The sequence below is a fragment of the Apteryx rowi genome, unplaced genomic scaffold, assembly GCF_003343035.1.
Source record: "Apteryx rowi isolate R43461 unplaced genomic scaffold, aptRow1 scaffold_6, whole genome shotgun sequence".
Taxonomy (NCBI): Eukaryota; Metazoa; Chordata; class Aves; order Apterygiformes; family Apterygidae; genus Apteryx; species Apteryx rowi.
The window spans coordinates 2,083,089-2,104,112 of record NW_020450871.1 but is presented as its reverse complement, the minus strand read 5'-3'; the positions used below and the strand labels follow the sequence as shown (position 1 = coordinate 2,104,112).

General features: G+C 52.2%; 1 long non-coding RNA gene across 7 annotated transcripts in view; it reads left to right on the top strand.

The window, feature by feature from the left end:
* The window catches only part of LOC112974362, a 45,677-nt gene extending 24,653 nt beyond the window's left edge, over positions 1–21,024 (top strand). For 5 of the 7 annotated variants that reach the window (XR_003256252.1, XR_003256253.1, XR_003256246.1 and 2 more), the window contains 7 exons: positions 3–2,424; positions 5,309–5,622; positions 7,218–7,296; positions 9,736–10,132; positions 12,123–12,193; positions 12,922–14,870; positions 20,623–21,024. This is a non-coding gene — a long non-coding RNA (uncharacterized LOC112974362). Of the gene's footprint in view, positions 1–2; positions 2,425–5,308; positions 5,623–7,217; positions 7,297–9,735; positions 10,133–12,016; positions 12,194–12,921; positions 14,871–20,622 lie in introns of all 7 variants that reach the window. The other 2 variants (XR_003256249.1, XR_003256248.1) reach the window with 2 other exon arrangements.

The following is a 21,024-nucleotide window of genomic DNA, read 5'->3' as shown; positions in this document are numbered from 1 at the left end:
AGCTTTTGTCCGGATGCTGAATATATTCTTTCTTCCATGTGTCACTTCCAGAGAAGCGCTGTTGAGGTGAAATGCCGCTCAGCCATTACAGACCATTTACCTGTGGGGGCTGTTTGGAAAGTCATGGGCTGAGACGATGCAGGGCCCTACGACAGCAGACCACTTCTGTTGCTGCAGCAGCCCACAGGAACATACTGACAGTGACACAGTGCATGGATCCCTCTGGAACATGGCCAGTGCAGCTTGCAAGGAATCATTAAGGAAACAACCATTTTGTTGCTGTTTTGGAGCAACACCATGCAATTCTTGCTAAAAATCACTCTGTGTGGCCCATTCAGCAACTTCCATTTCTGATTAAGCTTTCCAGCCTGTAGGTATCTTCTCTCACATCTGTCTTAGCATTTCCATTTAGAAGGGTTTAATTTAGAAATCCATTGTGCCTAGCCCTGCACAGACCAAGCCAATTTATTTCACATAATGCTTCAGCACCACGTACTTTATGGAAACAGACTTGTTTTAATTCCTTTCTGGAGGGAAAGGATGGACTCGTGCTTCAGGTGTTGGCTTGAGATTCAGGAGAAATGGATCCTGTTCTGACAGTATCCACAGATTTCCTGAGACCTTTGTCAAATCACTTACTCTGCCTTGAACCTAACTTCTCTCTCTGGAAAATAATCAACATAACAACATTCCCCACCTCTTGTGATAGGGTGATAAACATAGCATCTGGGATGCATCAGAGTGCCTGTATTATGTGCTTTACAAACAGAATGAGAAGGTGATCTCTGCCCTGGAGGGATGTGACTGCTTAAGTGCAATATAGAGGCAACAGGCAGGTGCAAGTCTGCTGAGAAGCAATGAGACAAGGCAAAGCTTATTGGCAAACAGACCCTGGGCATTGCCCACCAGCTGCCTGGCTGCTGTCAACATTTCCATAAGCATCTAGTCGGGGAGGGATGTGAAGGAAGCGAACGAATCGCTCTGTGGGCGTTCGCAGGAAGCTACCCCCAAGCGTGAGGGAGAAGTGCGGGACAACGCACAGAAGTGGCGGTTGGAGAATCCACATGGGTGATCTTCTCAGCAAGCCTGGCGGACAGGAGACTCCGTGATATGCTTGAAGGGAGCCCAAACACCTCCCCTCTCCTCAGCAGACAGCTCAGCTGGCAAAAGTTGATCTTTTCATTCAATCGAGGGTTTCTGTTTGTTCTCTAAATGCCTCTGGGCCTTACTTATCAAGTCTGTTTTCCTTCTCTTTCTCACTGTCAGAGCAAAATCTGAGTTTGAGAAGAGCCTCTCTCACCCCAAGTTAAGCATGGGGGATGATGAGTTTGCACTGAGGAGGTGATGTGAATCCTGAGTGGTGCCAGCCCTTCGCAGACCCCACTGGCACCGGTAGATCTAAAGAGAGATGCTTTCCATGCATGGGGGCCATGAGCATGGGTGAAACTTCCTGTGGCCATGTGCCCTCCAGTGCTCTCATCACCATCAATCAAGCTCTTCCCTGCAAAGCAGTAGCAGAGGAAGCTCAAGAAGTATCGCTTTTTAATTTCAGTGCTGCCACAGTCACTGACGTCCTCGCTAATCCTCTTGCGGCAGCAGGCTGCTAATCAAAAACTCTTTGCTCACCACTTTGGCATCATTCTGGAAAGCCAGCAGAGCTCAGAGATGCTCAATTCCTCCCCCTCCACACACCTTCCATTGTCTTCAGGACTGACAGCTCTGATGTGGAGCAGTGATAAAAGCCAGCTGATGCTGTCAGGGCCTGGTACAATTGCACCGCAGGGAAAAAGGCGACTGTCTCTGACTCATCCTAGCCGCCTGGAGCTGAAGATGCCTCGCACACGTTCTGTCTCCTGGCACAGCTTAGCACACAACAATGCACATGCGATGGTCTCTGGCTACTGCCCTGCAAGGCAGGTGTTGATGGTGGGTCTTTGAAACAGCTAGCAGTGGTGTCCAAATGAGAACTTCTAGAGTGAGTGGCCAGCCATCCCTCGAGATGCTAGAAAAACCCACAGGAAAAAGAAAAGACTCATTTGCAGGTCTCTGTCTTTGGTGTGAAGGGGGGAACTGGCAGCCAGAGGAATAAAGGTAGATAGTTGGCTGTTCCTTGACCTATGTTCAGGGGCCTTTAGCAGAGCATTTCTGTGACTTCTGAGTGGTAACACTGGGACAGTAGCATCCGTCCTTCATCACCTCACAAATCTTTCATAATGGACTGAGCAGAGTCTGGGCTGAAGTTCTGAGGTGCTTCAAAATGGGGGCTCCAGACTTGAAATGCTTCAGGAGTGCCAAGCTGGGAAGGGAAGGAGATTCAAAGAAGGGAAGTTGGACTGTGATGTGAACTTCAGGGTGACCTTGAGGAAACTGGCCAAATGTTGCCCATCCTGGCCAGGTCATCAGCTGAAATTTCCATTATTGAAGGTAAAAACTAAAGGGTCATTTCTGTTTCATTTTTTACTTTGTCCCCAACATGACATGAGAATGAGAGGCATTAGGAGTTCCTCCTATAAATAAGATCACTCCTGTCACAGCTTATTTTGTCAAATTCTGTGTCAAGCCCATAAACAAGGTGCTTCTTAGATCTGCTGCATGGAGGGTGCATGAGGGTGTCCAGGGAAATTTGACGGTTCCCTGTTTCACTAGTTGGTGTTGGGACACCAGCTCTTTTCAAGGCAACAAACATAATCATCCCCAGCTCCCATCTGGAGGAATTGGGGAGGGGTGCAGGACAGATGCAATGTAGTCAAGGATCACTGTTGTATGTTGCAGCAGAAGCAAAGCATCCCTGGGATGGTGTGGGAAGAGGCAGTTAAGGCACAGAGTGTGCATATTGTGGGACCTCCAGGGCTCCTGTMGCAGCAGGAGTTAAATGAATTGATTTTATCTGGTCCTTCAAATTCTTTTCCCAGTTCTGCCCTAGAGGTTTGGGGTAACTTGAAAACCCTGCACCTTCAGTTGACTCAGTTTCCCCTGGAGGAAGCTGCAGCCTGCTCTTCCTGCAGAGCTGCCCAGTTGTCTTAGCTCCATGAGAAACAGCAGTTTCAGTGGCAGCTGTTACAAAGTGGCTTTGCAGTACTGGAAGTCAGCTGGAGCAAGGCAGGGAAGCTGAGGACACAAAGCAAAGCATCTTTAAAACAAGAGAGCATAAGTGTCCCCCTGTGCCAGCTGCAGGGACATCTGGATGGAGCTGGCTTGGCAGAGACTGCAGAGGTCACCAGGGTAATGCATCAAGAGCACCTCAGGATAGCAGGGAGCCAGAGGGGGGATCCTGAGACCCCCTTTCCTTTCTTTCTCACCCCTGGGTGCTTCTTCCCACCTCTTCAGCAAACTTTGTGTTGCTCCGAGACTGGGGGCTGCAATGAACCTGTACTGCTGAAGTGATGCAAGTGAATGTGTCTTAAAAAAACAAAGAAGGATTTTTTTTAAAAAAACAGATCATTTCTGTGGTCTGATTTCCCTACAGATCCACAAGCAGTTGCATCAGTACAGCTGAGGGGGTGGAAAACTGAAGTGGGGGCAGAAAGGAACAAAAACTTTCTAAGTCAGTTCTACTACTGAAAAATGTCTGTAACTGTACCAGGACCTATAGCCCCTTGTCCCTTCCGGACCAGAAAGGTTGTCTGGTTCTTGTATGTGGGAAAAGAGCCAGCAGAATAAAGCAGAAGAAAGAGGAGAGATGATTCGTTTGAACTGGAGGAAGCTTAGCAGGAGGGGAATTGCTACTTGTTCTGAGATAGGCAAATTATATTCTCTGTCCTTGSAAGCCAAACCTTTTCTGCTCTGCTTGCATAATAGAGGTCGTATAGCTTTTTAGATAAATACACAGGTTTCCCTCCAGTCCCCCGTCCCCGCCCCCATCACCACTGTACCCAGCACTGTCCCACTGCCAGCCTCCCCCCAGGAGCGTGTGCATGTCAGTCCTGCATTCCCCAGAGGGCTGCTGAAGCACTTTGGATTCCTCGGAGATGGAAACCTTTCTACCAATGCAGGGTAGAGTTACTCTAATTCCTTGCTGTTTGGGATCAAACTGAAGCCTGCTGCTTAATGGGGGATAAGTGGATAAAATGCAGTCAGTCAATAACTTTATGCGCACACAGAGAGCCCTTTGGATTACTGATTTCCAAAAGACACAGTCTCCCTCACGAGCCCTGCAACACACTGACTCAGCCCTGAGCCTTTGACTTTGTTTTTCCTTCCTTCAACAGTGACTTGTACTGCTAATTCTTTTTTTTTCCCCACTTATTCATTTTTTTTCTCACTTATTCATTTTTTTCCCCATAAAAGTTTTCAGCTTGTCAAACGACTCTCCCTCTCCCTGTCTCTTTTCTCTTTGCCTTTTGCAGTGGGAGGAAAGATAATAATAAAAGGAGCAGTTTTCAAATAAAAAGCCCCACGTGTTACCTGGGAGCTGTCTTTCAGCATCCAAATACCTGGTGGGGCAGGGATCACTGAGTCCCTGCTGTTGTTTTGTACCTGCCAGACACTGTTTGTGTTTTGTCGTTAAATGCTCCTGTCAGGTCTGTCACTTGGTACAAGCGGGACTGACTGGGCCCTCGTAAAATACAATTTCCGTTTACACCTCTCTGCTAAGCGCTCCCCACTCCTTCGCTGCCTCCTGACAGGGGAAATTGCTGCTTCTGCTGCTGCCATTCTAGTTCCCAGGCTGACGGAACGGCTTTGGGAGAGTTTGTGCTCTCTGCCTCATTGCTCTGAAATACTTCTTGTCATGGGCAGCCGTTCGGTCCTGCCGCACGCCTCGGTGGGGAGGCAGAGGGAAGGGTCAAGTGAAGGAGCTGGTGAGGTTGTCTTCCTCTCTCTGCTGGTCCCAGGGCCCTGCTCAGCTTCAGCCTGGGCTCATCAAAAGTTCGCTACTCTCCGTAATCTCTTGGGACGTCTAGGTTTTGGCAACCGTTTTTGAATTGCTCCTAGAGGGAGAAATTTGCAGAAGAAGGAGCCCAAGAACAAGGTATTCCTGTAAGACCAAAGGACTGAAATGGCTCAGGCAGGAGGTAATGGCCYCACTTATCCCAGCCCTCTCTGTGCCCCCACAGACTCTGAGCTGAAAAGCTCATTTCRCTTTAATGGAGAGGCCAAGCAAACAGAGCCCCAGGGTTTAGTCAGGACCAGGAGGTAGAGCATATGCCTCTTTCTTTCTCTCCTCTCCTTTCATTCCTGTTGGCAGTTCCCCCAAACATGTGGTGTATGCTCAGCTCAGGAGCATCTCCTCAGGAACAAGCCTATTAACCGGTGCAGGAGAGCRTTTCGTAGTGTCTCAAATGGGGCTCTTCTTCCCTTTTGCTTCCAGGCTGCCTTGATATCCCCAGAGCTCCAAGGAAGCTGAATAAGGCAGGAAAAGAGGGGGAAAGATGCTGGAAATGTCTTGAAGCATGGAGATGCTCTACTGGAAGAAGAAGCAATTCAGACATGAGCCTAAAAGCTTCCAGGCAGAAARGGGCATGGCACTTTCCCTCCCCTCTTTCCCAGAGCTCTGTGTTAYGACTACAGCCTGCCCTTTCCATTTTAGTGGCAATGCGAGTCAGAGGAATTCACAGAGCTTGAGTCGTGTTCCCCGCAGCCTGTYTTCCCCAAGCTGAGGGTCTGGCTTGGGTCACTGTAAAGGTAGGACTGGAGGTAATGTTTGGAGCYGTAGCAGAAAAGTTCCTTTTCCCACACCCTGCTGGGTTTTGTTGACTGTACCAAACCTCTGCCTTGGTTGCTGGGTCCGTGCTCTGGGGCCAGGAATGAAGCATTGCTCATGCTGCTCATCCGTTCATTACAGGAGTTTGGGCAATCTCTGTAAATAAGCCAAGAACATGAGAAATAGAAATTCCTCCCGTTCCAGGCCCTGCCTGACACTGCACAGATCCTTTGTTCTTGGCTTCTTTCTTCCTTCCAAGGCCTCAGAGAAGTTCTTCCAACAAAGCACCACCCTGCTCAGCCTCTTCCACCAATTAGCAATTATCCATCAACTAGCGATCAATAATTTCATCGCTTATCCCAGCTCTTGAGCATCTATTAGCTCCCCTCTCCCAGATGCTGGCAATGCCACCTTAGCACCAACCAGAAAGGAGCACTCAAGAGCCATATGTATGCATATGTATGTTTAGGGCCTCTGTTGTTGCTAACTTTATGGTGCTCCTGGTTTCAGTTAGTCCACAGAGAGCTCAGGATCAGCCTATATCATTCTTATTGCTGGAAGTCCTGTGCTCGGGGCCACGCTGGCAGAAGAAATCAGACCCTTCTAGCATCAGTTCCCATATTTTTGTTGGAAGGACTGTGTAAGGATGACTGGAAGGTTTTGAAASAGCCCCTAGCATCCTGTGACCTGGTCAGGTATGATGGATCCAGGATGGGAAGAGATAAGCTGTATGTGCAGCGATGGAGCCTGTTCAGTAACAGAAATGTTTTCAAAGGAGGAGTAACGTAGTAGGAGCTAGTAGAAGAAAGGGTTATTTCAGTCCTTGAAGGGGAATCTGAAGAAAGAGATACYTTTAAACTGTAAAATGGTGCCAGTAGGAGCACAGTATTGTTACTGCTTTTGATCAGGGCAATTTGCTGAAAATGGGAGGACTTGCAGGTCATACCAGGTAGGAGGAGAAAGTGGCGACGGAGTGGAGGTTCCTTTGATGTGTTCTGGTTCCCTACAAAGAAGGGACTCACTGAACACAGCAGGAGTCAGAAGCAGGGGACATGGCCATGTTCACACCTCTACTCTGCTTTGTCAGTACTCAGCACAGCCATCTCTGACCCTTGCCTCTTCTCCTGGCCCTGCTCTCAAAGCCTTGCCATGCTGAGCTTGGAATTTCCTTGCTGCTTTTCTCCCCATTCCCTGGTTTCTCCTGTTTCTCTCCCCTGACACGCATGCACTCTTTTGCATTTAAACCATCACCTACCAGATCCTCTCTGCCCATTTGTGGGCACATCCATGTGCTTTGGTTTTGCGTTGTTTGAGCTGTGCACTGCTGCTGTTGTATTGTATTCTATCAATGCCTCTTTTCCTAATGCTGTAGGTGAACTATAGGGGAAGGAAGAGAGAAGGTAAGTGGATTAGCCAGGACAGCTTTGCATGTCTAGGAGCTCTTAAGCTGCATAATGGTCTTGCAAGGGAAATAGCGGAAGGCTGAAAACTGGGGATACTCAAACCTAGCCTAAGGTGGAGGACAGAGAGGAGGTGATATTTCCTGTCACCTGCTTTTTGCTCTTGGACCTTCCAGGTTTCAGTTCCTGATACAAGCAGGGCAGCACCCAGCTGAYGTGAATGGAGCCATACCTGCTTCCATCAGCCAGAAAGGGGTATGTGTGTGTGATTTGATGCTATGTTTTTAGTCCCCGGATATCACATGAAAATTTCTTCTCCACCCTTTCTCTTTCCACATAGCTGTAGGGGAATGTGGCCAGCTATTTCCTAGTTCTCTATGGGAAATGCTYAACAGGGACCTGAGAAAGTATGTACCCAAATCCCACGAGTAATCTGCAGGCACTGTGCTGTGCTGTGATCAGTAATGCAGCTAGGCAGTGCACTCGGCTGTGCTCAGGTAACACAAAGGAAAAGGACTGTGGCTGCAAATTAATTACTGTTAATGATGCCACCTTCCTGTGGAGCACAGCAATTTCTATAGAGGGCACAAGGCTTGGTTTTACAGAGTACCCAGTCTGTAAAATGCCTTCTGGCATCCCTGCGCCATCCACGAGCCCATATGTTCCCAGTGGGAGCCACAGAGCCATCAGGCAGTACCGGATGAAAGCACATTTTGACTCATGGGTCAGAGGCTCTGCAGAGAAGTCTATCGTTACCAGTCACTTCTTTAATTGACACAGTGAAAGAAGCCACATCTTCCTGCCTGATTCTGACCAGGACTGTAATTGAATTCAGCTCAACATCTCCGCTGCAGCCCCCCGGGGGCCCGTCAATTACTGATGGATTTTTTCTCGCCTTGGGAATTTCTTCTTGCTTCCATTCTTTTTATTTAATGGGATCTATTGAGAAAACCGGTAGTAGTAAATCTCCCACCCCCATTTCCTACCTTTCCCAGAGGTGCCTCATGATGAAAAGTACTTGGACATTAAAATAGAGACAAAATTAAAATAGTGAGCTTAAGGGATTGAAAACCTGTGCAGCCTTCCTGTCTTTTGTTCATTTATCCTTTCTTTCACTCCTCTCAGGTCTTTTGTTTCTCCTTGCCAAAACTGCTTGCACACACTTCAGTCAGGATCTAATGAGACTGTTTTAGGAACTGCAATGCTGAATTGGATCCTTCTTTTCCCTCAGAGTGCAATGTCTGTTTAACCTTTCTCCTTTGGCATCCCTCTCTCCCAGCAACCTATTGCAACTCCTGTGGTTGCAAAGAAATCCCTGTGCTGACTGTGTTTAAAATGGGGGTGGTTGGGGACAGGCATGAATATGTGTGATACGCTGTAGGGTACAATCTCAGGCTGGCTGCAGGGGGCAGTTACTCCATGGATCTGACTTAGCTCTGGTTGCTGCCAAGATGTAGAGGTTTTTCATTGCTCCTTGAAAGGGAAATGTAATTTGCATGTCAAAGAGTGAGAAAGGACAGGGGACAACAGCTCTCCAGCCTCTTTCTTTCTCCTCTTCCACTCTCTTCCCTCCTCCCCACTTCCCTCAGGCTTTTCTTTTGGTGCTTCTGTGCATTTAATGAGTTATCACAGTGTTAGAGCTTCCAGCCATCATGGGAGAGATCTTGGGGTTTCTTAAGCTATTGGATCCTGTTGAACATCCTTGTTAAACTTCGCCCCTACTGCTGCRTGCGGGGAGCTTCCCACGCAGACCAAAGTTCGGTCCCCAGCCCACCGGTTCTCCTCCACACGCAGTGACGTATGAGTCTCTGCACGCGGGAGGCAGTGAGGGGAGGATGTTTGGGAGAACATGTCTCTGAAGCAGTGACTATGTTTGAATGTGCAGAGACGCGCGGATTGGGTTTGCAGGTTATTGTCTGCCCTGGCAAGGGCATGGTGTATCCTGTCCCTGCTTTTAGAGGAAGGCCCCTAACCTTGCTCTTGGTCCTTGCCAGCCTCAGCTAGTGCCAGGCAGGAAGAAAGAAAATGGAGGAGGCAATCCCTTCCTGACCTCCTTGGTGGTCCACTTTTCTTGTATTCATATGCGAGAAGGGATAAAGGGGTGCCCAGGTTTTGTATATCTGGGTCTATGATAGGCGACGCCTGCCTCAGGGGCTAGAAGGCAGAGAGCTTTTTCTCTCCTTCCCTTGACTATGTGATTCTTTTGCAGTCTCCAGGAGTGTGTGTGTGTGTGGGGGGGGGGGGGTTGGGTTTTTTTGTGCTACAGTTTTCTGTGGGGATCCACATTTACCACCCACATCTCCTGGAACAGGAGAGCCAGGAAGATGCTTGTACGTGGCTGGGAAGAGAATAAAAACCCCAGGATGTTGCTTCCAGCCACCTGTTATTGTGTCCATCCAGGTAGTGCTTTCACATGATGCCAAAGTTGATTACACCAAGAACTCACAGGACAACATAGCTCTGTGGAGCTATCCCAGATATACCAGCACCTGCCATGGCTGGGAAGAGCAATAACCTACTCTCCCCTTTTTAGCTGGCACTGACAGTCCTGGAGGCTGGGACAGTTGTACCAACATGTGCTTGTGCCTGCCTCCACCAGCTGTGAGGAGGAGGAAATCCTGGTTGTTAGGCTGTGCTGAGACATCGAAGGGATCATTGGCTAGGGAGATTTAAGCATTTGCTTTCTATTCACAGCATCTTGCTCTCCCAGACCTGGCAGAGAGCAGGGAAGAATCATCTCCGAGTCTCAGTTCAGATCAGTGGGAACAGGGCTGCTACTCTGCACTTATACAGGGTCATTCTCCTGCCTCGTTTCCTTTGTGGACAGAAAGAAGAATTATCAGAAGCCTGTATCTGCTTCCAGTTGAAGGAAAGAAAATGCTCCTGGAGGGGGCAGAGGAACATGGTGGTGTCTTAGGAGTCCAAGAAAGGTCGGAGCTCTGTTGGGCTGAGCACAGCACAGACTGCTAACTCCTGTGTGGAGAGCTGTGGTCAGGGTGGTAGGAAGATCCTTGCCATCAGCAGCAGAGGACTCAGAAGTAAATTCATCGTCAAGATGATTTGTAGAACTGAGCTGCCAGTGTAAGTGTTGGTAAGTGTGAGCAACAAGGCTGCTCTAGGTTAGGCCCCAGAGGATGTGCTCCCCTGCCCATGGGTCTCTAAAAACTGTAACTCCCCTCCTTGCACTGGCTGCTGTTGCTGCTCATGAGTGAGGAGCATCTGAGCTGGTGCACAGCTTTCCCCCATCTGCCTTCCACTGCCTTTGGGCACAGCCAGGCTCTTAGCTCCATCTTGCAGCAGTGCTTTAGTCCTGGAGATTCCCAGTTCTGTCCTGGCAGTGTCCCAAGAGCCCTGGAGACTCAAAGGAGGTGTCCAGACAGTTAAGCTGCATGGCATGAGGGAAGGGTGGACAAATGCATCTGAGCTGGGGGGCAGTCATGTGAGTGTGATACATTGATGGGGAAACTGAGTTAAATAATTGATCATGGGCCTAAAGTGGATCAGTGTCAGACTGCAAGTCTCCTAATGGGTGCTTTCCCCAGAATCTCCTACCCTCCTGTGAAGCCAGGATGAGCTGATTTCACACAGTGCATTAACTTGAGACTAAGTGGTTTCCTAGAGGCAGGTGGGGAGGAAGAAACCAGGAGCTGGGGAGAAACACTGGAGAGAGCAGTGCTGAGAGATGCAGTTCTTACTGAGGGTCATGTGGGATCTGAATTCCCTTGCACCCTCAAGCCTGATCAAAGGCCTGGACACCCTAGCCATGGGGTATGATAGGACGCAACCACCCCAGSCCTTCCCCAAAGTGTCCTTGGAGGCACCTTCCCACAAGAGGTGCTGGGCAGCAGCAGAAATGGGTTCCTCCCAGGACAGGACACCCAGCAGCTCTACTTACCTTTGGGTAATAAGGTTAAATCACTGCCTCATTAGAGCCCTCAAATTAACTCACCACCTTGCAGGATCAATACTTTTTTCCATGATGCACTTCTGACACTAAGTCYGGAAGATGGATTGATGCTGGGAGGCTAAAGCGCTGCAGGGGAGCTCCAGTTAGACCTAGCACTGGGCACGGTTTGCTATCAGTTGTCAGGGGAAAACAGCAACTGATGGGAGAGGCAGGAGGTGTGATGGAGTRGGGACACAAGGAGACTGTTGTGACACTGTCTCATGGAGTGGTTTTGCTTGCCCATGTCTCCTGGTACCTTGTTCCCTTCCCTGGAGTGGTGGGGTGGGTCTGGTTGCCATCAGGTGGCTGTTAGCAATAGCATGAAGTATGTTTGAAATGGAAGAGTACTGGGATGACTGGGCAAGTTCACTGGGATACTGGGGCAGGAAGGGCAGAGCTGGCTGGAAAGGGGGGCAGCCATGGAGAACAGAGCTGGAGGGGAGGTAGTGAGACCTGTACACCCATCCCAAGGCAGGGAGCCAATGTTGGCTTCTGATGGGGCTTGGTGCTGGTCCCCAGTCCAGACTTGCAGGGCTATAACAGGGAGAAAGGGCAAAAGTTAGTCTCTCCATGGCCCTTCTCTCTGACAAAGAGTGTCTACATCAGAAGCAGCTCATTTCTTCCTTCCCCCCCATTCCTCTTCCCTCAGAGCAAGATCTGGGAGAGGAAGGGCCAAAGAAGGTGTCACTCTGGTGCCCAGGGCTGCCTGATACCATGCTGACCCCTCCATGCTGGACACAACCTTCCCACCCCAGCAGCCACCGTGCCAGAGGCTCTCTGTCCCCACTCTCCACAGGAACTGCCACCACACATGGGCTGGGGTCTGACCAAAGGGGCCCTCCAGCTGCCTCGAGCCCTCTGGAAGGATGTTGTCTGGTGGCCCCTGGGTTGCTGTGGCTCAGGTGGTGAYTGTGTCCCAGCATGACCCAAGCTAGGAGACCCTGGGAGCTGAGTTTGGGGTGAGATGTGAGTCTATAGGGCAGTTTGGGCTCCTGGATGCCAGATCACCACTCTCTCAACTGTGGCCAGGCCAGGCAAAGCTCATAGCTGGGGTAAATCCCAGTCCTGGGTCCTTCACACCTCTGCCAGCTCCCGGTACGGGGAGACTTGAAGAGGACATTTCTGCCCTTTCCAGGGATGCAATGTGGACCAGAGACCACCCAACTTGTCCTGGCCGCCCACCCTGCTCCGGATGCCAGGGCTGAGGTCAGTACTGCATCCCTTTCCCACCTCCCTCGCAGCTCTGCCCCCAGGACCACTAGCACGTGATCCCCGGTGCCGGCGCCGGGTGCTTGTTCAGCTGGCTGGGAGGAGCAGGCAGGGCAACCGGGTGGGTGGTGCAGAGCAGGGGCTGTAACCTGCTTCCTGCTGCTGCAGCTAAACATGGCACCAGGCCGGCCTTTGGGGAGAAGGCGGGGGAATGGGACTGCTCCGGGGAAGGGGGGGGTGGACTGGGGGGGTTTAACCCTTCCAGGCCAARCCTGGCCCTGTTAAATGCCTCTGTGCATGATCAGAGCCCACTGTGGAGTCAGCGCTTCCCAGCCCTTCTCKGGGAGCAGGGGAGGATTCATAAGAGGAGGCGTAGCCCTAAAACCGCTCCTCACTGCCCACCCCACGGGCCCAAACACACCCTGCCCCGCGAGTGCCCGCACCTCTGCCAAACCAGGACTCCTGGGCGGTGGCTGTATTTTCTTTCTAAACCTTGGGCAGAGGTGGAGGAGGGGGATACYAGGGTAGCAGGTTGCTGCCCACCCCAAGGGATGAGGGAGGTGAATCTGAACAAAACGCTCAGGCAATGGGAGGAGAGCAAAGCCAATAAAAATGCCCGGAGCAGCCGTGACAATCGGGATAAGGTGACACAGCTATCGGCTGACACTTGTTTTGAGGTCTGTCATCTCTGGCTTACTTAAGAAACGCTGTTCTCTCTGCTGCAGGAGCCTTCTCAGGCGTGAAGCAGTTCAGGCACTCACAGCGAGCTGGCTGGAGATGCTGTTTCGCCTCCCCTCGGGCTGTTCCCCATCACGACCCAGACATCTCTATCTGCCTCCTTTAGCAACGYGGGAGAAAGTCCAGGAAGCAGCACAAGACTCATTTGGGCAGYGGGGGCTGCTGTCCTCTTTGGATTGCAAAGGCCTGATTTAAAGGTGAAAGGAAGGAAGCAACTTGCATGCGTTGCTGGCATGCAACCTTGAACTGATCCCCACCCCAAGGAGCTCATACCCTCCAGAGAGGGCACACGGCTCGTGTCGGTACTGCCAGCCTGGCCTCCGCTCACAAAGACACTGCCAGTGCAGCAAGGCTGTCCCCCAGGAGACAGAGAGCTGAGCTCTTTGTTTGTCCCTGCCCTGCTACAAAGCAAGCGAAAAACACTTCTGTCAAGCGCCAATCGCAGCCAGAAATAACCCAGGCCTCAAACAGCCAAAAAGCTTCCAAGGGGGAATTTTAAAGTGCTGGGAATTTGGCCTCTCAGCCTGTGCTTTGTGCTCCTGCGCTGTCGTTAATGCCTGTGCGGGGAAAGGCAGACCCCAAATACAGCCCTGCTCCGGATAACCAGGAACCAGCATCTCAAAAGGGAATGGTTCACCTCCCCGGTCACCCCAAGACCTGTTCAGCAGTCACCTTTGCCCCAGTCTCCTACACCATTTCCCAGCACCATCGTCCCCATGAGTGTCACAGCTCCCGCCTTGAAAGAACGCGGACAGAGCACCAGAGATTGACATCTCTCCTGTGGGATGTGCTTCAGGGGCTACAGTGCCCCAACATCCTCCCCTGTTTCCCTCAAGAGCTCTTCACTTTGCTGCATCACTGGCTCAGGATGCCCTGAGATGAGGCCACCTTGAAATGACAGCCCTGCTGATAGTGAGGCCAGAATTTGGGTGTCTTTAAAGAGAATGTAATAAGGACTCATAAGCTTGATTGATTGAACCTGTTGTCCACAGGAGGAAGAAGTTGGGAGCAGTTAAAAACAGGCATTGCCTATTGCTGGGAAGGATAGCTGATTCCTGCAATGTCCAGATGGGATTTGAGTCACACCGCAAAGCAAGTGGCCTCCCCACAGCACGTGTCAGAGGCTGCGGGGAGGATAAACATCGGTTCATTACTCCAGCCCCACTGTTTGCTCACCCATGGGGACCTCCTGGCCAGCCTTTCCCAGTGTCAACATCTTGTGACCCCCGGAGCAAGGGCATTGCCTGGCAGATGCTCCACAGAGGAGGAGACGCCTCAGCCCACAGCGACAGCTCTACCTCAGCTCCTGGGGCAGCTGCTGAGAGGGAGCTCAAGGCTGCTCCATCCCTTCACTGGTGGATGTAGCCCAGTGCATTGCTAGGTGGCACAGAGAGGGGTTTGAGCATCCCCAGGGCTGCAACCCTTGAAAGTCTCCCCTGCCCTGGATCCGTCCCTGCACATCCCACACTTTGGCGTGCAAAGRGGAGCACAAAGATCTGGCTCCCCAAACTGCCCCTCTGGTACTGAACGCCAGGACAGAATGAACCAGGTGGCCTGGGCATGTGTAGAAGGTCATTCAAGGCGTGCCGACCTTGCAAAACACATCCCTTCACAAATACAGGGTTGACCGTTTGTTTTAAGTTTTACAAGGGGCATTTTCCCTTGCCAGGAGCTGGAGAATAGAGGACCCGGGTACCATCTGCCCAAGGGACTGGTGAATCATCCTATTTTCCAGTTAACCGCACTTGTTTGCTTTGGGAGATCTCCAAGTTAAGGGGGAAGAAAAAGAAAACCCAACCCATGGATCTTTTCCCACACAATAAGAAAAATGCCTTTTTTTTTTTTACAAAAGCCAGTGTCAACTCTGCTTTTACTTAGCAGTGGGCTGGATAAAAATAGGCAGTGAAGTCATGACGCCTTCAGAAGACAGAACCAGGTATGGCCTGGGGAGGGGGTGAGTGAATTCAGGCCTGGGGGAGAGGGACAAAAAGCCGGCACGATGCGGGCAGGCAGGATCTCTGTGCCCCCGCCACACTGGGACAAGGAGAGCTGCTTAACCCAGTGCCTTGCTATTTCCCCAGCATGTTGCCGTGGGAGGCAGGAGGCTCTTTGGTGGATGCACCAAAGTTCAAGCTGTCGTTCACGTGGTCAGGATAGGGCTGCGTCCCAGCAAACGCCAGGAGATCAGCCCTTTGCACAGGCGAGATGTTCAGAGCTTGAGGCACGCTCAAAGGCCAGGGTAGCGGCAGGGAAGGGACACCATGGAGTTGTGCTCCTGCCTTCTCTAGGGCCACGTTGCTGCAGCTGTCTTAGGTTTCTCCCCAGATCTGGCACTTTCTCCTGTTTTATCCCCCTGCCAGGCCGTGGGCGCTCTGGGCTGCTCTGTGGCAGTGTGCTTGCGGGGCACCTGGATGTCTGCAGCTCAGCGTAGGGGACCTTGGAAGACACTTTGCCCCGTGGAGCACCAGGATGTGCAGCTGGGACCCCCTTTTGCTGCTGGCGGCTGCTCCTGTGGCAAAGCTTTCACCGGGCTTTTATTGCAGAGCCGGGGTGYGAGGCCGAGCTCTGGCAGGCTCTGGGCTGGGGCAGGAGGGGGGCGGCTGCAGGTGGAGACCCCTGGGACAGAGCCTCTGCAGTCCATCGGCATTGCAGGAGAAATCGGGGATGTGAGGGCAGCTTTACAAGCTCCTGAGGGAATGCGAAAGCCCAGCGCGTACCAGGGCAATGGTGACTCCCTCCTGCGGGGCTGGCTTGGGTCAGGTGTGTCTCAGCTGAGGGCTGAAGAAGCCAGCAAATTCCCGGTTCCCCCGGCCCTCATTGCAATAGGAGTCTGTGGTGTCCCCTCGATCTCCAGGCAGCTCTGTGCGCCTGCCTGAAGCCACTGCTGTGTTGTTGTTTTTTTTGCTTCTGGAACCAAGTACCGACTTAGGCCACAAGTGAAATGAGCTTGGCAGGCCTCYGCCTGACCTCCCACGGATATTTCTTTACATGCTTGGAAACTGCATGGTAGCTGTGTGGAGATGCCAATCTTGCAGAGCAAAGGGATGCTGCGGGGAAAGGGCAATGTGCCCTGCCAGAATGGGGCTGGCTGGAGGTTCAGCCTTTTAATTTCCAGGGTTCAAGGTGAAGGGGAAGGGGTTGCCCTCCTACTTAAATAAATATAAACTTCCAAGGAAAAATAATCCCTGTGGAAACTTTAGCCTCACCCACAAGGAAGGAACCTTCTATCAACACAAAAATTCCGATGGGGGGAAAAAACATGTCCTTTGCTGCTTAGCCGAGGGCCGCAGGGCAGCAAATGCCTCCATCCGCTCCTGGAAACGGAGCCACAGTTTCTTTGCAGCAGGAGGCCGGAGAGGCGCGAGAGGGGAATATCTGCATTTCTCACCGATCAGTCATTCGGAACTAGCATTATCGCTGGAACAATGGGCTCAGCCCGGCCGCGCTTGCCAGGACGGCTCCGCTGCCGCGCTCCCAGATTTATTTTTGTCCGGACTTGGAGCGGGGTGCGGAGATCAGGTGACGGTGCCCGAGGAGCGCTTGGCACCGCGTGGCCTGCCGCCGTGTGTGCACGCATACATGGGAGTAATGAGCAGGCGGCAATAACTGTGCCCGGCTGGCCGCTGGCCGGCCGCACGCAGGGCAGCAGCACTCTGGTTACGGGATCCTTTTCTCTTGGCTGAGCCCGCTCCAGTGACCAGCTCTCGGGAGAAGGGATCCTCTCGAACAGCGAGGGGGACACCAACGCTCTCAGGCTGAGCCCGCTCTCCCTGGCTTCGTGGCTCTGCTGTGTGACAGTCCAGGTGGTCACAAGCAGTGACTTTGCTTTGGCACTGGAATTAGGACCTGGGAAACAGTTTCAGATGACACCGAGTCATGGGTCGAACTCACTGAGCTCAGAACAGCTGATGGTGAAAGATGTCTGCAGTTTTTCAGGCCTCGTTGCCACAATTATTGCCTGTCTTGAAGCCACGGTATCCCTTGAAGCCTGGGTGACACATCAGCAATGGCCCCAGCACGGCAAACCTGGCGATTTCCATCACAGCTGGGTTTCAATCCGGAGCCTGTTGCTTGCGTTCACCTTAGTTATAACATTTTCAGGGAGCCCATGATCTGGAGGGAGAGGGGTTGAAACTGTGGTTGGATCAAGGGCCAGGAATTGCAAGGAAGAGTGAATGTGAAGGAGAGGGGAGGATTTGAACAGCACCAGAGTGGAAAACCAGGGAACACAAGGAAGATGTTTCCTCCAAATCTGTTTCCACAAATACAGCCCGAGCAAAAGGGACATGCCAAGAGCAGCCCATAGCGCGAGCTTCGTCAGGGCTGGGTTAGCCGCAGTGGGTTAACGGTGTGGAGCTGGGGGGAAGCCCCGAGACGGGGTCACTCAGCCTGGTCTGTGCATGGGGTGGCCTGAGGACTTGCCCAGACCTCGGAGAAGTCCCAAGGGCAACCGTCAGCTCAAAGTCCCCAGGAAACCAGACACCCTTGGGTCTGGGGCTCACATGCAAGGCTGTCCAGAATCCCTGGTGGTGCTGAAGGGGTTTTGGCTCCGGGTGGCTGTAGTTAATACCAAGGGTGCTTCTTCAATCCTAGGTTTAGGTCAGATTAGGATGGGATTAGGATTGGGAATGTTTTTCCTGGGGGGCATGAGGTCTTCAGAGAGCCGGAGAAGAGGGATGAACCATTTCCCCGAAGGCTGGGTGCTGCAGCGAGCTCTGCCTCGTCCCTTGCCCCCCATGAAGCCAAGAGTCCCTCCATGATGGAGAGGAGAGAGAACGGGGCCGTTGGAGGGGGTCACACCAGGCTGCTCAGAGCGCAGCRCTGCCGAGGCCTCAGCACCTCCTTTCCCCTGGGGTTGGGATGAAAAGCAGAAAATTCCTTCAGCCGGGAAACATTTGGGACGACTCATGTTGGCAATGTCAGCTGGGAACCGCCACCGGGTCAGTCAGAAAGACACGTCCTGATGTTTTTTCAAACATTTTTCTCTTTCAAAACGGCAACTGAGTAATAGTTGTTCCCCCTAACCAGCCTCCCAGCCTCGACTCAAACCACCGACTGGAGCTAGTTTCAAGATGCAAACTCTCCTTGAAGCTGGAAATGTCAGTCTGGGCTATAGAAATGGAGGCTCCCTGCATTTCTGCTGGGAACGTTTTCTCCCTAAAGACCTTGTCTCTGTGCCTTAGATCTGTATTGCAGCGATGCAGGAGATCCTACAGGATTACGGCTGTGGGGTCAGGTGACATGGGGCAGGTGAGATTTTCCCAGCTTTTAGCTGGCTCTCAGTGCCCTTATGCTGTCCCAGAAGAGTGGACAGCCCAGCAGAGGTGACCGAGATAACCCTCCAGCTGGCTATTTTGGAAAGGCAGCAAAATCTCGGCAGCCTCAGACACCAAGATGGATATTGAGGGTCTCTGGAGCACATCAGGGAATCTTCAGCTTCTTGCTGGCTCCAGAAAGCACCGGGACACAGGGGCTGGGGGCAGAAGCTGGATTCATGGTCCTGCCTGGCTTGAAGGATGTTGGATGGGGGATTTTGGCCTCTCTCAGTGCCACGGGGAAGTGGTGGATTCACAGCACGCAGTGGTCAGCTGTGCCCTGCAGATAAAACTGGCAACCGGCATTCGGAGCTGAACTTCCCAACCTCGGCTATAAATCAACCCAAAATCTAGGTCATGAGAGCCCTGGACACGTTCAAAGCCTGGATCAGAGCCACCTGTGAGGGCAAACCAATCCCAGACTGGCCACAGTCCTGAGCAAGGACTTCTGGAGCCTCCTTCCCCTGACCCCCAAATATCCTATTCTAAAAGGACCCCGCAGAGCTGTCTACAGCCAGAAGTCAACCGCAGGCTGTGGCATCTGTGGATCCAAGGGAAAACGTCCCCCGGCCACACGGCTGGATGAAGGAGGCCTGGGCACAGCTCTCTAGAAGTAGCATGAAGCTCCCACGGGGTTCAGGGACACTCCGCTTACTGCTGGCATCCTCATGCAGAGAGACTTTGGGCACAAGAAACCCTCCTGGCCTTGTTCCCTGGTCTCGGCAGAGCCCTTTGCAGAGGTGAGCTTGGCCACCGCCAGCAGGATCGCTCGCCGCTTCCTCCATCAGCTGGAAGCAATCTACTTCACGGAGGTTTTTATTCCCCAGAGAGCTGCAAAGAGAGAGGAGCCTGGAGTTAATCAAAGTCCGGGAAGCGGACTGGGCGGCCGCCTCCGCGCTGGAGCAAGGGGCAGAGCTGCACCGGGGGCCTGGGGCGACGGGTGCACGGAGGGCCAGGAGTTCATGCGGCCAGCAGCACCCGGGGGAGCTCAGAGGGACAAGACTGGGATTTTTGGAGTGCAGGGTCAAGAGAGGGGCCAGGGGGCTGTGCGAGCTGGGGATGCTGGCAGTGCTAGAGGTCACTAGGCGAGGAGCTAACCCACCCCAGCAGGTCATCTCAGGCTTGGCTGAGCTTTCTCACATGCAGCAGGGACATAATGAAAATCCCGGCCTCTCCTGCTTCTCTGTGTGGTTTCTGTGGCTTTTTGTCGTGTGTACAACAGATCTTATATCGACTCTGGGGCTCCAGGGGCTGCTTTATGGTTTGTGGCATATGGAAATCTCTGGACTCCTCTGGCAACTGTTGCCCAGAGTCAAACACAGCTACAGGGGACTGACCCAGCCAGTGCCTTCTGGCTACGTTTCCCTGGATCGCTGTGTTTGGATATCTCCAACGTTGGGATCAAAGGGCCTTCATGCATCCTTACACAGTTCTGGACACACCCAAGTGAATTACAGTTCAGTATAGAGAAAGGATGGACACACACATGCACAGGCAGAAACGTGGCCACCACTGGTCACTTCTCCTGTGCAGAAGATTGCCATGTGTCCTGTGATGTTCTGCAGACATTGCATCTTGAATGAACACACAGGAGCCGATTGCATCATGTGCAAAGTGTATCCAGGTCGGGTTTGTACTGTGAGTCTGACGAGCTCCCTGGTCCCTCAACTGCCACAGTTGAGGCAGTACGTCCATCTGGGCTTATCAAGGAGAGCATGGATGACCTTGAGGTCTCACGCTTTAAGGCAGCCAGGACTGAAAGGCCAGAGGTGCTCCTCTCCACTCCGCTGCTTTGCCACTAATTGCAGCTCTCCCTAATTAAGAGTTAGTGGTGTGTCCCAAGCCAGGTCCCAGCGGGGCAGCCCTGGGCAGAGGCTGGGTGGAGGGGAAGGACGGGATCAGCCCTGGGGCTCTCTCCTCGCCGCAGCCACTGTCCGACACGCTCCCTGCTGAGCTGCGGTCAGGCTTGCAAAGGAGGCAAGTGGCGGGAGAGTCCTTGGAGGGAGGAAAGACAAACAGAGCTGACCTTGCCGGAGACGCAGGGCAGCTGGCTGTGCCACCGGCTCCCGAGCCCATCCACTGGGCTGGGGTGAAATGCTCTGTGCTGGCTGCAAAGTCACTTTTTGAGTGGAAATGGAGACTCTCCGCAAACCACCAGACTCTGGGAGCTGGGCTTTGCAGARGAAATAGCAAATCTCGTGATAGACTCATGTGAGCTGGCAACACTGTGCCTCTCTCAGGGATAGAGAAGAGCAATCTCACTGCCAAATACCTAAAATAAGACAAAGAAAAGCTGGGTAGTCTTTAGAGGAGCACTTCCCTTTGGCTTGTTGGTTGCTGATCTAAGAACTCTATTTCCTTTCTTATTTCTAGGTGAGGACAACTTGATTTTGGCTCAGGTATGCCTTCCCATGGGGTAACAACGTCTCCAAGCAGATGCTTCCTTAGCGAAGCCAGGAGGAGCAGCCAGACACTGGCCAGAACGTGCAATGTAAGTGACTCTGGGGTGATTTCATTAAGTTCTCATGCTCTTACTGCACGAGTTGCACCCATGTAGACTCACACACACAGACCACAGTGACATATCACCCCGGACACGTCTTCAGTTCAAGCACACGTCCTACCTGCTTGAGCTGGCGGCAAATAACATGACTTACCTCTTTTCATACCGCATGGCCTGTTGTGAAACCCATGGGCCAAYGGGGTGTTAATTATATGTCAGGAAGGATGTCAATTAAGGGCACGGCAGACGATGCTTTTACACCCTGGAGCTGC